This window comes from Malania oleifera, chromosome 3, assembly GCF_029873635.1.
Source record: "Malania oleifera isolate guangnan ecotype guangnan chromosome 3, ASM2987363v1, whole genome shotgun sequence".
Taxonomy (NCBI): Eukaryota; Viridiplantae; Streptophyta; class Magnoliopsida; order Santalales; family Ximeniaceae; genus Malania; species Malania oleifera.
In genome coordinates, this window is record NC_080419.1 from 102,140,963 (window position 1) to 102,160,744 (window position 19,782).

General features: G+C 38.4%; 1 long non-coding RNA gene across 4 annotated transcripts in view; it reads left to right on the forward strand.

Annotated features, from left to right (window-relative positions):
* Positions 1–19,782, forward strand: part of LOC131152271 (uncharacterized) — a 53,076-nt gene that overhangs the window by 20,220 nt on the left and 13,074 nt on the right. The window lies entirely within an intron of this gene.

Here is a 19,782-nt window from a genome sequence, read left to right on the forward strand (position 1 = left end):
ATTTGGAGCGTGGTAGGATCAGATATCAGATGACCTATCGGAAAAGATTATGGGCGGGGGCGCCACGTGTAGCCAATACGTGGTTTAAAACATGAACTGAATGGATGAGGATCTAAGAACTGCTCCTCAGAGGAGGGGAGAATCATAGTAGGAGAGGATGGTACATAGGACACAAGAAAGAAATTTTGATTTTTAGAGTAAATAAAATTCCTAGAAATGTGTGTACAATGTAATGTAGGATCATAGCAAAAAAATCCCTTTTGACACACATTATATCCCAAGAATGCACATCGAACAGATTGAGCAGATAATTTAGGTCGTTCTTGAGGAGGTAAATGAACAAAACATACACAACCAAAGGTACAAAGGTTATCGTAACTAGGTTGCTTAGCAAATAAATGGAAATAAGGAGACTCCATGAGTAGGACTTGAGAAGGTAAATGATTAATCAAGTAAGTAGAATTTTTCAGATCCTCAACCCTGAACAAGGATGAACAGAGGATTCCAGCAAGAGAGTACAGACCACATCTAGGAGATGGCGATTTTTCCATTCGGCTACTCCATTCTGTTGGGGAGTAGCAGGACATGAACGTTGATGAATAATGCCTTTAGAAGCCAAAAATGGCTGAAACTCAGTAGACACATATTCACCACCAGAATCTGTGTGTAATGTCTTAATAAAAGTAGAAAATTGATTGTCCACATACGCTAAAAACTCAATGAAAGTACGAAAAACCTCAGATTTAGAGCGAAGAAAGTAAACCTAAGTAAATCTGCTATGGTCATCGATGAAAGTCGCATAGTATTTAAATTTTTTTTTTGTGAACTAACCGGGGAAGGTCTCCAAACATCACTATGGATAAGCTCAAAACACTGAGAAGCTCTATTAGCATGCAAAGGGGAGGGAAGAGTTTTGCTTTTACCAAGTTTGCAAGAGGAACACTTAAGAGATAAAGAAGAACGTTCTTTATTACCAAGTAAACCAGAGTTCAATACATGAGATAAGATCTGAGTATTGGGATGGCCTAAACGACGATGCCACACCATACTGAGATCCAAAACATTATTAAAAGCAAAAGACTTAATAGAAATAACTGGAGAACATGCTAGAATAGGAAAAATTACTGAAAACAAGAGCCCCACTTTAGGTCACTTCACGATCGGCTCCCCCGTTACCTGGTCCTGCACAACACAACCATTACCAAAAAAATTAACAACACAATTGTTATAAACTAATTGACCAACAGGAATAAGATTCGTAGAAAACTAAGGAGCAAGAAACACATTAGTGAAGTTAGAAGAGGCATCTCCGACAGTAGCTATTGGCAAAGAACTACCATTGGCAATCTGAATAGCAGATTGACCAGCGTAGGGCCGAACATGACATAAGGTAGTGGGATTATTCTTTATGTGATTCGAGGCACTCGAGTCCACATACCAGATATTAGTAGAATTGTTACCTCGGAGCCCTACTGTTGATAATGCCAAAATTAGCATTTGTTACACCATTTCGGGTGTGCTATAAATTGCTGGAGGAGGTGCGGAAAAATATAGAAGTCACTTGAAGAAGAGCCAGAAGCCGCAAACATCACTGTGGGGGGTACACTAACAAAAGTTTAGAATGCCTGGGCCTGACGACTCTGCGGGAAGACACAACATTCTTTGATAATGTGACCCTTCTTGCAATAAGAGCATAATTTCTTGGAACAATTAGCAGTGATATGTCCAAATTCTTTGCAAAAAAAACATTGAAAAGTGTTGGAATGCGCTGGTGGTCCTCATCATTGAGCAGCATAATCCACAAGGACAGACTTGAAACTACCATAAGATTGTGTCAGAGTAACTTATGTACTAAGTCGTCGTTCTCCACGAAGTAACTCAGCAAAACAAGCATCTAGAGAAGGAACAATAGAGTGATTTAGCAGAGACGAGTGAATAGATTCATACTCAAGGCGGAGTTTCATCAAAAACTGATCACGACGACCAGTCTCATGAAGACGTTAAATAATGGGAAAAGAAGCCACAAGAACATCCGCAATAACCAAATCAGAATAATCATTGCAACAAGTCAGAAGCTCCAAATAATAGTCTTGAATGGAACAATTGTCATGTTGAAACATGGCAATCGCATGCGTGTCAGCCCGACTATTTTCACACCGTTGTGAAGGGTCGTGCGACACTAGCTAAAGCACTCTTGCTTAACTAGCGAGCCTATCGTTTACCAACATTCATCCATGAAGTACTTTCATTAACATTCATTCAAATAGCAGCGGAAATAGTAATCAATTCATGAAAGTCGTGGCAAGCAAGCAGTAAACATTGAAGCAAACATAATTCATTAACAATTCCTCCGTTGACATGTTGTACTTAGCGACGGAGGCTAGTAGGCTAAGCACGTTGACAATTGCTAGTGAGTTTTACAATGACTGATGAACACTCACCCTCCCCTAAAGAGGTTTTTATGTAATTATCATCCTAGCACTAGGAAACATCAAAGACACCGAGGAGTCATACTGCCTTATTTGGCTTACAAAGACTCTACTAGCAGAAAATAACATTACACTAGTATTTACATGATGGAAACCCATCCTAAGCATACGAGATAAGCAGTCACAGGCAAGCATAATGCCCTGAACAAGCTTAGCTCGTGACATTCTCCCCCACTTATGCGTTCAACGTCCTCGTAGACTTTTGGCGGTAGGTACACTTCAAATTTGTCCACGAATAGTTGAATATCTTTCGTAGAAATCCAGTTGATTTCTTTGTCATCAAGGCATTTCCACTCCACTAGGAACTTCTGCCGCTTCTTCCTTGAGGATATGAACTTTCTGTCTGCAAGGATCTCTTTAACATCATGTTTGTCAGGTTGCACTGTCTTAAACTCTGCGCTGTTTGACTGACTTCTGCTCAGGTTGTTGGTGTTGGCGTTGGCGTTGGCGTTGAATGGCTTAAGGCAGTTGACATGAAACTGCGGTCTTCTCTCCTGATCTTCCCACTTCTTCATCTGCTTAGAAGCTTTCTCCATATAGGCTTGGGCAAACTCTGCATTCTGTCTCCATTCTCTAGTGAAGATGTACGCCCTAGGACTCTTTTGTTTGTACGGCTCGCCCACTTTGTGAGGTAATAGCGGCAGCTAGCCTATAACAAGTTCAAAAGGGCTCTTGTTGGTTATTGAGTGCCTTTGGGCGTTGCCACAGAACGGAACCACATCAAGTAGTTGCACGCCATTCTTCTGGTTGTTGTTGACAAAATGGCACAAGTACTCATCTAGCAGCTCTCTGAATCTCTTCATCTGTCTGTCTGTCTATCGGTCATAACTCGAAGAGATGTCAAGATGTGATCTGAATATCCTAAAAAACTCTGTCAAGAAGTTGTTAGTGAACATTAAATCTTGGTCACAAATAATAACTTGGGGAGCACCCCAACGTTTCACAATAGTCACAAGGAACAATTATGTCGTCCCCTCTGCCGAACAGTACTTTGGTGCGGCCATGAAAGTACCATACTTCTTCCGCTCCCCCTTGTCTTGTTGGCAAGTGAGACAAGTTTTGGTATAATCAACTACATCATCCCACGTGTGCGGCCAATAACACCTCCTCAGCAGTCCTATCATTGGAGTCATTCTCTGCGAATACCCCTCAACGAACTTCCTGCAGTATCTAGTAAGGCCAAAAAAGGAACACAACTCCTTCACTGTTATGGGGATCTTCTGTTCTTGAATCATCCTTACCTTCTCCATACCCCTCTGGATACGACCTTGTTCAACCACTTGACCAAGGAATTTGTTGCTCCGCCGAGAAAAAGAGAAATTCTCCTTCTTCAAATCCAGGTTGTTTCCCCTCAGCCTGTCGAACACCTTCCATAGATGCTCTTCATGTTTCCTCTGAAACAACACCGATGCTCCCAACGATGTTTTGGAAGGGCGAACACATCCTGCTTCCACTTCATCAAGTTGCTTCCCCAACTCTACTATCTCTTGAGGCACAATCCGACATCGCCCTTTAGCAGGTGGTTTCACTCCTGATAACAACTCGATCTCATCCTCCACAGTTCGTCGTGAAGGCAAATTGTGAGGCAGCTTATCCGGTAACACCTCCTTATACTCATCCAACACCGCTTGGATGGTCGTAGGCTCCAGCTCTTAGCTTACTTCTTTGTCTACCACCACCGTGGCTAGACGTGTCTGCTCACCCTGACCCAATCCCTCATTGAGTTATATGGCTGAAAGGGACTTCCCGTCGTTTCCTCTCATTACAACGACTTGCACCATGCACGAGTAATCTCCCATCAGACACAGGGAACCAGCCGAAGGCATCTGCATTGCCCTTTTCCCCCTTAGGAACTTCATTCCTAGAATGACTGGAAAGTTATCCAATGGCACCGCTGTGAAATTCCCATGACCTTCCCACTGTCCAAGCTTTATAGCCACTTGCTTGGCTACTCCCTGAGTAGGCTGGGCTACAGAGTTAACTGCTTTCATGCAAACTGTATCCTTCTCTAAGGATAAGTTGAGTCGCCCTGCTTCCAACTGCGAAACAAAATTATGAGTAGCTACCGTATCCACCATAGCGCGAGTACTCTTCCCATTTATCCTCAAGTCCACAAACATTAACCCTTTTGCTCGTGTAACTTTTGATGTTTTTGCCTGCTTTTCCAATGCATTCACCAACCGCACTAAACCCACCCTTGGGGCATCATCCTCTTCCCCATCGTCTTCCACTACCTGCTCTACAATGGAAGCCTGTAAAGCATTAAGTGATGCTTTGTGAGGGCACTTAAAAACTCTATGAGGACCTCGACACAAGAAACACTCAAGTTTACCCTTTCCCTTGGATGTGTTGAACCCTTGAGACGAAGCTTCCTTTGAGGTTGATGATTTAGAGTCAGCTCCCACACTCTTGGGTTTGCCGTTCTTGAAAGACTTTCCACTGTTTCCCTCTTCGCCAAACCGTTTGGACGATGCGGTCTCATCACCAACGTAGTCTGTCAAGCGTTCTACAGATGCTTGTGCAGTTGACAAGTCTTGAACCCTTTGCCTATGAAGTTCAGTTCTTGCCCGCGGTTTCATCCCCTCTAGAAAATAGAACAACTTGTCCTTCTCTGACATATCCCGAATATCCAACATTAAAGTAGAAAATTGTTTCACATATTCGCTGATCGACCCCGTATGCTTGAGATCTCTCATTTTTCTCCTTGCATTATACTCAACATTTTCCGGAAAGAATTGGGCCTTGAGCTCTCTCTTCAAGTCTGCCCAACTATCAATTACACAGCTTTCATTTTCAATTTCTCTGTACTTGGTACGCCACCACAGTTTGGCATCACCAACCAAGTACTTGGTCGCAATATCCACCTTTTCCTATTTTGAGGCCATCCTCACAATGCGAAAGTACTGCTCCACATCAAACAAGAAGTTCTCTAACTCCTTGGCATCTCGGGCACCCCCATACGTCCTGGGTTCAGGTACCTTGGTCTTACTAACTCCTGGAGTGTTGGAGTTCCCCATAGCAAGAACCATCAGATTCACCTTTGCATCCAGATCGGCCATCCGGGCCTGCAAAGTTTCCACGGTGTGGTGAAAGTCCTCTGACATTTCACTTGTCAAACTTGCTTGATGTTGTTGTGATCCCATCACTTCATCAACAAGTCCCCTCAGTTGGGCCATCTCGTTGGCCATATTGTTGGTTGTCTCTTCAACCTGTGCTTCCAGTGCACTAAGTCTTTCAACATTGTTTGGTGCCATGGTCAATTACCAAAGCTTCCAAAATCCCACAACGAAGGTAACTGAATTCTCATAGCAACTGAGCCTTGGCTCTGATACCAAATGTCACGGGCCGACTATTTTTCACACCGTTGTGAAGGGCCATGCGGCGCTAGCTAAAGCATTCTTGCTTAACTAGCCAGCCTATCGTTTACCAACATTCATCCGTGAAGCATTTTCATTAACATTCATTCAAATAGCAGCGGAAATAGTAATCAATTCATGAAAGTCGTGGCAAGCAAGCAGTAAACATTGAAGCAAACGTAATTCATTAACAAATCCTCCGTTGACATGTTGTACTTAGCGAGGGAGGCAAGTAGGCTAAGCACGTTGACAATTGCTAGTGAGTTTTACAATGACTAATGAACACTCACCCTCCCCTAAAGAGGTTTTTATGTAATTATCATCCTGCCACTAGGAAACATCAAAGTGACCGAGGAGTCATACTGCCTTATTTGGCTTACAAAGACTCTACTAGTAGAAAATAACCCTACACTAATATTTACATGATGGAAACCCATCCTAAGCACACGAGATAAGCAGTCACAGGAAAGCATAATGCCCTGAACAAGCTTAGCTCGTGACACAATCGCATGCTCTAATTGAAAACGATAGGCACCATTATCTTGATGATATACTATTTTTAAATTACTCCACATGGATTAAGCGGTGCAATAAGGTCGCAAGTTAGAGACAATATGTGGCTCAACCGAGCCAAGAAGCCAAGACATAATCTGAGCATCAAGCATAGCCCATGAAGGATTGTGGACACCTTGGATTTATCAGGATTGGGTGCACAATTCGTGCCATCAATATGACCCCAAAGATCTTTTTCCTTCAGGAATAGTTCATACTGAAAAGCCCACGTAGAATAATTGTTGCCCATAATCTTAGCACACAAAGGTGTGGAGTCCATGCTAAATAATGTAGAAAATCGAGAAGCCCCAAAAAAAAAACTATGGCAAAAGAAACAGACCACCTAAAAATATAGAAGCCCAAAATAAACAATTCAGGTACAAAGAAAAACCAAGAACAACCTCCCTGCACTAAAAAATTAAATCTTGAACCAAAAAACTGCACTAAAAATTAAATCTTAAACCAAAAACCTGCTGTGCCGAGAAGATAAGTGCCAGAAGCAGCAATAGAAAGTTGTTGCCTGCTTGCCCAGAGTCACAAGCAACAACAAAAATTGGAGAAATAAGTGGCAAACCAGAAACCTGTTGTGCCTGCTTGCCGAGAGTTATAAGCGTACTTTCCGAGAGTCACAAACAACAATAGAAATTGGAGAAATAAGTGGAAAACCAGAAACCTATTGTGCCTGCTTTCCGAAAGTCACAAACAGCAACAGAAAATTGTTGCCTACTTGCCGTGAATCACAAGGAGATAAATTGGAGGAATAAATGGCAACCCAGAAACCTATTGTGCCGACAACCACACAACCACATAAGTACAAAAGAATAGAGAAAAAATTCCAGAAGAGAAAACAAAACCCCAATAGCCACGAAACCGAGAAGACAAAAAATCGAGGGGGAAAAAAAAAACCTAGCAATCAGCTCGCTCTGATACCATGTTAAATATTTTGTGAATGGCCGAATGAATTGGCATTAAGTTATATATAGAATTTACAAGAATGCTATGCATGGAAAGTAAATAAGGTCTAGCAAGATTCTAGCCCTATACAAGTAAACTATAATATGTCAAGCCCTATATATGTAAATTAAATATATGCTAACTGTACAAAATAATGAATTGAAATATAAGGAAATAAATGTGGGCTAAAGTTGAGGAAAGAAATCTTTTTCTTTGTTGTTTGCTATTCCGTTGACATTAAACTAGTTAGATTTGTTAGGATATGATAAGTCTAGAGTCGTGTGAATTGATAGATTCAGATTGATTCATTAAAATCACAAGGTGAACCGATAGATTAAGAAACAATTCAGTAGTTTTTAGATTTTCTAGTAAGATTCAAATCAATTTGGTGTGGAGTTTATACGAATCATATGAATTGAATCAAGAATCATAAGATTCCAATAACTATGACTGTACCATGTTAAGCAATTGCTTTAGCTAAAAGCTTAAGCTATTAAGTTGTGGCTAACAATTAATATCAAGCTTTTAACAATTTTGTTTAAACAAACGTAACCTCAAGCATCAGTCACAACTTTTAGCTCATATTCCACCATGAAGCCTATGCTCCCAACCCCCCATTTAGAACACAAGTAGTAGCAACTTTTGTGATAGAAGAAAATGAATCTACAGAGAAAATGATAATTAACTTGTTCTTTCAAGCTTCTAAACTATTAAACATGATTCTATGATAAGCAAGATGGAATATGTGAATTCTTTAAATTTAAGACCCAATAAAGGAAATAATGGATGCACTAGAGTTGGAGTTCGTGTCGCCATATGTGGAATTCATTTCATTCTTTTGAATAAATTTTTTAGTTGCCCCTCTAGTTATTGACCCATCATATGGCCTGATTGCGTTGGTATCCTTCCCTTTGACCTTGTTTGTGACCTTATTTCTTGATCCTCGCACATTTTAAAACTTGAGGCTAATTTTTCCCCCCTTTAGGAGAATGGCACAACATTTAATCAAGAATTATTTAGTGTTGCTCCATGCAAAAGTGGAAAATGTTTCATAAAGCTAGCCGAGGAGAGAATACCTCTTCTCTTGATTAGTTGTATGGTTACCCAGCTTATAAGAAATACCACCATGAGATCCCCTCTTGATCTTTGAAGGAATTCTGGCCTTCCAAATAGTTCTATGGAGTGCAAAGGGAATATTAGCATTAATCAAGTACTTAGATTTGCAAGAATAAGCCCCCTCCCTACCTAACAATGTGTTGTAAGAGTATGAGACCTTTAAAGGCACTTCCACTTGATATATGTTTTATTTGTCTTGATAGCTCTAAAACAATGTCACATTTGTATTTACACTTCTAGTTTTCTTAGAATATATGGAATAAGATTTTCAATCTTTTGGAAGAAAATTGGGTTTGTCTACAGTCAGTGGATGATTTGTTGTCCACTTCTTTTCTGATTTTGCTAAAATGGAGGATGATTGTGCTTTGTGGATATGTGCGGTTTTTGTAGTTTTGTGGGGTTTATGGATTGAAGGAAATGCTCATATATCTATGGGGAAAAATATGAACAAATATTTGTTATGGAAGAAGATTCATTATTTGGCCTCATTTTGGTGTGGTTTGTTGTTTTAAAGGAGTGAGGTTTTTGGGTATCCAATGAGATTGATTGGCGTTGTTAGTCTCTAATTATTTGAGTTTTTTTTTTATTTTTTTTTTTCTTTTGTTGTGGAGGATTTTTTGTTCTCCTGCTTGTACATTCTTATTTTTCTATTTTGTTATAAAAAAAAAAAAAAAATTCAAACTAAGCTACGAGAGATTGGATGCATCAACGCATATACAACTTTTCTCAGCTTACGAACCCTTCCTCTAGTTGAAGAGGAAGAAAAATGTGGAGAAGTTACAAATCTTTTGTCTAGTTTGAGGAGTTAACATAAAGGAATCTCCATGTATTATTCCTCCAAATCTCCAAGAAGAAAGGGATTCCTCACATTAATTTCTGAAGGTAAGAACCGAGATTGGCTACACAAGATACAATTGCCCAAGTAAAGTTTATTTCCTCCATAAGTTCCCATGTTAGACCATAATACATGTCAAAAGTCTTAAGTAAACCCTTAGGAATTAATATTTCTTCATAGTTCCTTTATTTCCTTTGTTTAAAAGGAAAATAACCCCCTCCCTCAACCCCCCCCCCCCCCCCCCAAAAAAACCTACAAAGTGGTACTACGAATTTGGGTCCCATTGTGTCTACAAGTAACCTAATAGAGATGATTCATTTCCACTGCTAATGAATCAAGGCATTGGTTTTCTTCTCTTTAAGAGTAGAAAATAATCTAGACCTCCTTGTGTTCAAAAATGACAATTAGCAATTGGGTGTTTAGCGTGATTGTTGATTTCCCCTTGGAGGGTAATGCAAATAGCTACTATGGAATCCATCACAACTATGGCATTGGAAAAGCCAATGATGAAGCTTAGTAGAGGCCATCATGGAGGCCCCTAAGATAAATGTAGCATGCATTTTCAATTGCATCATCTTATTTGTACTTAAAAGTGCCCCAGCCAACAGGAAATTGTGCAAAGGCCTAAAATTATACAAATGGCCTATGACTAGAGCAAAAGAATGTTGTACCACAAAAGCTCATTGGGAAAAAAGTTCTTGAGCTGTGTTAGGTGAGAAATCAATTTGTGCTCCATGAAAAACTAGAAAATCTAAGAATTTGAATTTTAAACTCTCACTATTAGATAGGGATAGCCTTTAATTAGTTTATATATATTAGATTGGGATAGTTGCATTGAGGCAATGAATGCATGGCAAGAGAAAGTTACGGAAATCAATGTAGATGAAGATAAAAAGGGAATAAACTTTTAAAACCATGCCGCTCTCTTTGAGCTATTTGGAGCCCATCATGCAATGGGTATGCCATGGGGTTGGATCATGGAACTAGTGGACCAAAGTCAAGTGCTTTGGGCTGGTTTTGGGTTGAGAATTTACAGAAGCATTCAAACAACCCACAACCAAAGAAATATAAACCATGAATCTAAGTTGAAAGCTATGAGATTGTTATAAAATGTTTTAAATGGTTCTATGATTGTCATCTAAAAGCTAGAAGAGGATATCACAATGAACAGGATTGAAGATAAAATAAATGAAAAAAAAAGAAAGAAGAAAAGAGAAAAGGAGAAGAGGGTTGAAATAGAAAAAGGACAAGGGTTCTATCCATACAAGCATTGCTCAAATCTTTAAAGAAGTAAAAACTAAAAGAAATTATTACAAAAGAGCTTGACATCAATGGGACAAGAAGAGCTTAAAGAACTAGTGGACAACTCGGTTATGGATGATGGGATCTTAAAAAGAAATGTAATTATCACAGAAAGCAAAGGTGATTTAGAAGTTGGGAAAAGAATTGAATCTCTTATGTCAAGTCATGATAAGAATGTTATTCGAACTCTTATGTACATAGAGGCAATAAATCCTATTTTAATCGGGAGGAATTAGGATTTCTCTCCTTGATGGTGATGGGTTTTCATGTTCTTCCTTTTGCTACTGCAATGGTCACAAAGGTGGAGGTAGTAGGTGGTATGTTGTTGCAAAGAGGGTGTCTTCTTTTCATTGCAGTAAAGTTCTTTTTTTATTTGTTTCCAATCAGTAGAGGTCCAATATTTTTTTTTTAGACAAGGGCTTGAAGCTAGAAAGTTTAACTCAATTGTAATCTTTGAGCTTCTAGGAAAGGGATCTTTGGAGAGTAGGAGTGTTTTGTGGTTAGTGTAGTAATTGTAGTAGCGGTTGGCATGCTCATCCTAATAGAGTTTGTTGGACATTGATGGAGGCTTTGCCCAATTCCATGTACTTGCAGGAGTTGGCAATGATTGAAGGTCAAGTCAATTGAGTAGATCATGAATTGTATGAATCAACATGGACGCTGACTATCAATGAAGAATGTGAAAAGACCTATGCTTCCTTTTATCTTCTCTTAAACTAGTTTGTCAATCTCAAGGTTTTAGGGTCTTAGATTTGTAGAGTTTGGGCTAATTTTAGGTTTGGGAGTGTATGAAACTCTTGATGTGATCCCCAAGTGTATGAATTCGGCTTCTATCACTTTGGTTTCCAAGTGTAGCAATGATGGCATGGGGAACGACTGCATGGGTGTAATCTATACAAAAGGAAAGACTTGGTAGATATGTCTTTCTCGCCCTATTTTTTTATTGTGTATGTATTCCATACAATTTAGTGATTAGCTCTTTCATGTCTATACGATCATTGCTAATTAAGGTTATTATTATAGGAGTTGATAGGTAGTACACATATCTAGTTCTCCTTAAGAGAATTTTGTTATTTATTTATCTTTTTTTCTTGGGCCCCCCCAGGGGAGTGGAGGGCATGTATATTTTGGATATTCTCCTTGTAACTAAATAGGTTGTGGACAACATTGAGGGAAGTAAGAAACAATGTTTGGATTTTAAAGCTAGATTTCTAAAAGGCATGACTAGGTTAGCTAGCAACGATGGCAAGGGGCATGGCTACAAAGAGGGTGTAATCTATACAAAAGGAAAGGCTTGGTAGGTATGTCCTTCTTTCACCCTATTTATTTATTGTGTATGTACCCCATTCAAATTAGTGATTAGCTCATTCATGTCTATACGATCATTGCTAATTAAGGTTCCTAGGATAGGAGTTGACAGGTAGTGCCCATATCTAGTTCTTAGGAAACTTTTGTTATTTGTTTATTTTTTCTACCCGAGGGTGCAAGGCATGTATATTTTGAATATTCTTCTTGTAACTAATGAGGTTGTGGGCAATGTTGAGGGCAGTAAGAAGTAGCGTTTAGATTTTAAAGCTAGATTTCTAAAAGGCATATAACAAGGTTGGCTAGCACTTTTAGATAGGGTATAGTCCTAGATTAGGAGTTGTTTTTCTTCTACTACCTTTTTTGTGATTATTAATATGGTCAACCAAGACATTGTTTCCAACCTCTAGGGTGTGAGTCAAAGTATCCTTTATCTCCTCTTCCTTTTTTATTATTGCTAGGGCCATTGGTAGTAGTTTTGTTCAAGGTATTGTTTTGGGTAGGGATGGAATATTTGCGTCTCATTTGCAAATTGCTGATGAAACTATGGAGCTTTTTCTGCAATATTCTCTTAAACTTGTCTTTGAGTGAGTTCTAGGGACTAAGATTAATTTAGGTATGCCATTAATTTGAGTCTCTAAGGTAACTTCTAGGTTTGTTGCCCTTGTGGGGTATGGGATTTCATAGTGGCCTTTGACTTATTTTAGATCTAGAAGTATCTTTAGGTGGGAATCTTCTGCAAGTTTTGGGATGCGAAGATCACCAAATATTTTAAACATCTGGATGGGTGGAAGGGGTCACATTACTTTAGTTGAAGTATGCTTCTTCTTCTTTTTCCCTTGGGAAGAAAGATCAAACGTATCCCAAACTTCTCACTCCACTAAGTGGCAAGGTAAGCTTCATGGCACTACTTCCACAACAGCTCATGTTCCACTACCCTTGTCCTCCAAAAGTGCTCAAGGAGCATCCTAATCTAGAGTTGGATGGATACCCTCTCCTCTTACAGGGAGGAGTACATGAGAAAACATAGCATGTTGCAACAAAAGTTTGATTCGAGGCATCAGCGCCTATCATCCCCCCCCCCCCTAATCAAGAAATGGTTTCGAGAAACAACCGACCAACATATCAATAGCCAGTCCCACAAGTCACCCACCAAGAAAGGAAAACCTTAAGTAGTTGAAGCAATTGAAGCAATTCCCATTTAAATTTAGGACCCACTTGAGGAAATAATGGATGCATTAGGATTGAAGCTTGAGTCACCACATGTTGAATTCATTTTATTCTTTTGAATAAACTTGTTAGTTGCACCTCTAGTTATCGGTCCATCACATGGTCTCATTTTGTTGGTATCTTTCCTTTTGACTCTGTTTGTGACCTTGGTTCTTAATCCTCACACATGTTAAAACTCATGGCTAATTTTTCCCCCTCCTTTTGGGAGAATGGCACAACATTTAAGCAAGAGTTATTAAGTAGTATTGCTCCATGTTAAAAAGGAAAATATTTCCCAAAGCTATCAAAGTGGAGAATATACCTTTTCTATTGACTAGTGGCCTAGTTATCTTACCAATAAGAAACCCCACCATGGGATTACCTTTTGATCTGTGAGGGAACTTTGACCATCCAAATAATTCTATGGGGTGCTAAGGAAGTTCTAGCATTAATCAAGTAGTCAGAAAAATATTCACAAGAATAAACCCCCTTCCTACCCAATAATCTATTGTAGAGTTGGAGACCTTCAAAGAAATGTTTTCTTGATATACATTTTCTTTGTCTTGATCGTTCTAAAATAGCATCTCATTTTTCTTCACATCGCTCATTTTCTTAGAATATATAGAATAGAGTTTTTGCTCCTTTACCTGTTTATGCGGCTTATTTGAAGATCACACTTGCTAATAGCTCATCCAAGTGATGCAAGGTGCCAAAAAGAGTGTCAAAATATAAGAACCTTTTTTTCTCTTTAACTGGCTACTATTCTTTAAGCCCCACTCAAGGCAAGCTCTTCTTTATGTCTTAAGTGCAAACAGGGAGTGTTAGTTGACAAGCGGTTGGTTAGTGTTGAAGGTATGCTTACTTGTGTAGGTGAGGTATGCTCTACTAGGGCATGCCAGAGGAGTTTAAGTGACTTTATTCTTTTCTTTTTGACAGATGCTTTCTCAATCAAAAAATGGAAACTGTTGGAATAGCCACTCTTTTTAGCCCTACCACTCGGGTTGGTCTCCTTGTAGCTAGTGACACCATAGAGCTACATAAGAATTGCATAATGGAGAGCCTCTTTAGCAGGCATGGAACTCTTGCTCTGCTAGAGAAGCAAACCGAGTATGCCCTCCCTTAACTTGTCCCCATAGCCAGCCCGCACCAAACTGTAGAACTCCTCCTACCATAATTGATAAACCAATAAAGGTGAAGTGAGCACTAGAGAAAGAAACCTCAAACAACTGAAAGAAGCCTATTATAGTTGTGAATTTAGGCAGAAGCAATCAAGCAAGTAAAAGAGTCATAAAGGCATGACGAGATTCAATTCAATCCATGCTTTTGTCTTCTCCTCACCTCTTTTGGGATTTTGTATGACTTTATTAGCTTCTTTCTTCCTACAAATGTCACTTAGCTCTGATAATAATGTTCTTTTTTCTAAATGATGTGGTTATCTCAAGTCATTCTTCACTCCTATCACAAGGTAGTGCTAACTATCTTCACATACTATTCTCATGCTATTTTTGCTTTGGTAGTTGCTTACTTTCTTTCCCATTTTCCCAATCCTTCGTATTTTTTTTTTTTAAATAAGGATAATTACATTAGAGAAAAAGGGAAACTCCAACAAGAAACCTAAGCTCCCAGAGAGCTAAAAACCAAAGTGGCGGAAAAAAAAAAAAAAAAAAAACCCCAGCCTACACACAAGCAAAGAGATAACCAAGAACATACAGGCTTGAGCCTCAAAGCCAAAACCAGCTAGAAGCAGCCTTGGAAATTGAGTTTGGCAGGTAAACTCAACCCCCAGATCCAATAAAATAGATGTGAACTCTTCCCAATCTAGCGTGCTAAGGTTGTTGTTTAACTAACTCCATTGATACAAATTTGATAAGCATTTTTGCGAGACCAAAGTGGCAATGGAGTATTTTTCCCGGAAGATTCTTCCATTTCTTTCCTTCCAAATTTCCCAGCAAATGGAAGTTAGGATTGCAAGTTTGAAACTTCTAAGAAACCCTTTGATCCTAGTAAAATTCCAAGTGTAGAACAACAATAACAACTCCTTTGGCATGACCCAATGCAGATTCATCCATTGCAAAACTCTAACCCAAAATTGTTCTAAGGTACAGTGTAAGAAGAGATGATCCACTCCTGCGTTTTCCTTCTTGCATAGATAGCACATGGAAGCAAGAATCAACCCTATTTTTTGAAAATTATTAGTTGTAAGAATCTTGTTTTTAACTGCTAACCAACAAAATACACTAATCTTCGAAGGAATGGATGGATTCCACAATGTTTTGGGAGGCACGTTGGACTGATTAGCTTGAGAACTCTTTTGAGAGAGGTAGTTGTATAAGCTTGCCACCGAAAAAATTTAAGATCTAGAAAGGTCCCAAATGCTAGTGTCTAATTCCTCCCTATAAGCATGTTTATCCTAGATTAATTTGAGAAACTTGATCACATGATTGACTTCTTTGCCTCTAACTTGTCTAACAAAGGACATATCCTAATAGAGATTACTATTGGTGTTGCGCATAACCTCAGCCACATTAACTTCCTTCCATTGGGCCAAAAGAAAAAAAATTTAGGAATAACTCTTGCAGAGAAGTTTTTGCAACCTAGTTGTCCAACCAAAATTTTGTTTTGCTTCCATCTCTGATCCTTATCGCGATGAGATCCCAGATTGTTGGCTTCATTTTAACAATATTTTTCCACAAGCCCCATACTTGGTTGCCCGAAGGTAGTGCTAGTGTCCAGTCAGCATTATTATGCCTATATTTGATGCATAACACCGATTTCCAAAGAGCCTTTTCTTTCCTGCAAAATCTCCATAACCATTTACCCATTAAAGCTTTGTTCGTAAGTTGTAGCTTCTTAATGCCCAAACCTCCCTAAACTTTTTACTTTGAAACTAAATTCTAATTCGCTAAGGCGTATTTAAAATTCTCCGCTGAGCTTTCCATAAGAAATTCCTCTACAGCTTTTCAAACACATGCATAACTTTCTTTGGCATGAGTAAGATGGACATGTAATATATAGATAGGCTAGTTGGAAAGAACTAAAGTGATAAGGGTCATTCTACCTCCCATTGAGTGATTTTTTCTTTCAAAGTTGCTAGCTTGCACTCCATTTTTTCCACAATCAGAACCCAAATATAGAGAGAGCTTGTTTTGACCCCCAAAGGAAGACCAAGGTACAAAGTAGGGAAAGATCCCAATCTACAACTTAGGATTTCAGCAATCTAATCAAAGCCACATGGAGCTCCTATTGGGAAAATGAAGCTCTTGGATAGGTTGACTTTCATACTCACTACCACTTCAAAACACAAAGGATGGCTTGAAAATTCTTGAATTCAAGGGAAGATTTGCTGCAAAAAAATCAAGGTGTCATCTACAAATAAAAGATGAGATAATTTAATGGAATATAAATGATTGATGTTTAATCCCTTCAAAATATTGCTGCCAACTGCTTTGTTAACCATCGGTGAAAGCGCCTCCATGACAATGACAAAGAAAAAGGGGGATAAAGGGTCACCCTATCTAAGACTCCTAGAACTTTTGAAGAAACCAACACAACCTCTCCATGATCATAAACAAGAAGGAAGTCATGGGAATGCACCATTTATCTAGCTCCACCATTTTGCACCTAACCCCATGATTTTCAAGATACTAAGAAGACAGCCCCAATTTACTTGATCAAATGCTTTCTCCAATTCTAAATTGCATAAGAATCTTTCCATATTATTCCTTCTCAAAAAATTGATACTTTCATTTGCAAGAAGGTACGCATCTAGTATTTGCCTTCCAAAAATGAAGGCCAATTGTTGGTTAGAAATAATAATCCGCAAGACTTCTTTGAGTCTGATCGAGAGTACCTTCGTAAGAATTTTAAAGAAAATGCCAATGAGGCTGATGGGCCTATATTCCTTAATATTTTTGGCCTCATATTTCTTTGGAATGATCAAATGAAGTTGGCATTCAAGCTCCTTTCAAACCTACCTTCTACATGGAATTCTTGACAGGCCAAAATAAGTCAGTTTTCATCACACCCCATCACTTTTGAATTTAGGCGACTGTGAACCAACCATGACCAGGAGATTTATCGCCATTCATAATGCTGATAGCATTCCAAATTTTAGGCTCTGTAAAAGTGATTTCAAGGTTCTTCTTGCTAAGTTTAGGTTTTTCGCCTTTGGTATGGGTCTCCAAGTATAAAAGGCTCTTGAAGTAGTTCATGAAAAATTTTGAAGCCAATTTTTTGATATCTTCGCACTCCACACATACCTTGTTTTTAATAGTCAATCTTGAAATAAAGTTCTTTTTCCTATGCATGGAAGCCACATTATGAAAGTAACTTGTGTTTTTGTCTCCTTCCTTTAGCCATAATTCTCAAGATTTAGGTCTCCATGAAGCTTCTTCTTGATCTAATAATTGAAGAAGTTTTTTGAAAGTTTCCTCTTTCAAAGCTTTGTCTTGGCCGCATATAAAGCCCTTTTCTTCCTGTATGTTTTAATAATCCAAGTCCTTCAAAAAGTTGTTGAACCATTATATTCGAGAGTCTTCCCCCATTCTTTAATATTCTTTGAGAATCCTTCTAACATAAAGCCACCTATTATCAAATCTGAAGGGGACTTCAATCCTTTGTATATTTTCTCTTGTTTAAGGTTTTAGTGGTGGTGTTCCGTAAGTTTGAGTGGATTATGCATGGTTTTCTTTGGTGCCAGGTGAGTTAGAAGAGGGATCATATTTGTCATCTATCTAAAATGGTTGCTTTGATGGGTAAATGGTTAATGCAATTTCCTTGGGAAACTAGCTCTTTTTGGCTAGGGTTATTAAAAGAAAATTTGATTTGCACGAGAATGGTGGGACTCTAATATTGTAACTAGAGCTTCATATGCAAGCCCATGGAAATATCTCTCTCAAGTAACTTTTTTTTGTTGTCATTATATCAAATATAAAGAGGGAGATGTGTAGTTTGATTTTAGAAAGACATTTGGCTTGGGAAGCTTGCTTTTCTAGTTCTTTTCCTTCCATTTTTCATCTCTCTTTGCATCATGATCATCCTATTTCTTCTTCTCCTCTTGCAATAGTTTGTGGAGATCTAAAGTTCTTTTCAAGGTAAAGACCATTCTATGGATCGCCATTTTCAATTAAGGGAATACCAACAACCTGTTATAGGTTCATAGGCCATATACATCTCTCTCTCTCTCTCTCTCTCTCACACACACACACACACACACACACATCTATTATGTCTTATGATAGTAACGAGGACCATAGTCATTTATTTCTACACTACCCCAAAGCTTGGTGAACAAATTACATAATTTGTTGGGAGAGTGTTAGGGGTGTCCGTATTCATTGGAGGCTTTCTTACTAGTTTATTTTAAAGGTTTTGGAAGGAATGTAAATATGTGATAGGAGAGAAATGCTTGGATTTTTCAAGATTGTGGTTTATCTAGACACTTGCTTTGGGATAAGATTGTGTTTTTGGTGTCCATGTGGGTGTTCACTATAGGGTAGTTTGCAAAATACAGATTTTTTTTTCTTTATATATATTCAATATGATTGGGTCTCTCTTTTGGCTCAGTCTTGGGTTTCAACTTTTTTTTTGGAGTTAAGTTTTTGAAGGTAGATGTTTGGTACACTTGTAGCTGTTTTTGCTTCTTCAATTGGATTGGCTTGTTGTTTTCTATTTCTTTTTATGTTTTTTATGGTTTTTTGGTTGAGTTTTTTCTCTCTGCTATACTTTTCCGTTTGAGTTTTTACTATTCATTGTTTGTGGTGTTGCTCCACCATTAGGGTTCTTGATGTGTATATCATCTTGATATTTTAAAAAAAATTTATTTTTTTTATTTAAAATAGTATTAATACCACATCTAGAATAGACATAGTCATCAAATAACACAAGTATTCTCTTACATTGTGTTTGTTTTGTAGAATCATTGCCAAAATGAATTAAAATTTAGCCCCAATTTTGGTTATGTTGTTTTGTGAGAGGATGGAATTGCATGTTGGGATGATGATTCCACCTCGGCACCCATGGGAATCACCAGTCCTTCCTACTTATTATTTATAAATACCAAAATAACCCCATATATATATATAATTTATCCCAAATTTATCCTTATCCCAACTTCCCCAAACCTGCTTCATGTTTCTTTTGTCAATGCCAATGCGACATGGATTTTGATGTATGGCAATTTAAATTAGTGGCTATATATATATATATACCAATAATCAAGGCTTTTCTATAAGAAACACATTTCGGTGAAATTTAACCCTTGGTTTAATGGCTGCATGTGTATGGTAGATGTGCGAAACTCACATTTGAATGAAATTGGGTCTGAATTACATTTGGATAAAATTAGGAAAGAGATAAAAAAGGATTTCAACTTCAACTTCATAGGGTCAGTGCTCCGTTTAATGCGCACAGGACCATCCTTTACTCTTGCCCCTGGGAGCTGTGGGGTTTTTATATTTGGAATAGATGTTAGTTTTTTTGGCATCTTCTCCTAAGTTGCTAGTTGGTGATCAGTTGCATGTCCAACACACAAGTGCCCTTGTGCATCGATTGTGGATTCTTCATTCTTAAAGAGAGTTCTTGTAATTATTTTTTTGATCATTTGATTCAAGTAAATGGGCCATTTGAGCTTTATGGTTGTATTTGGAAGGCTAAAGTTGCCTAA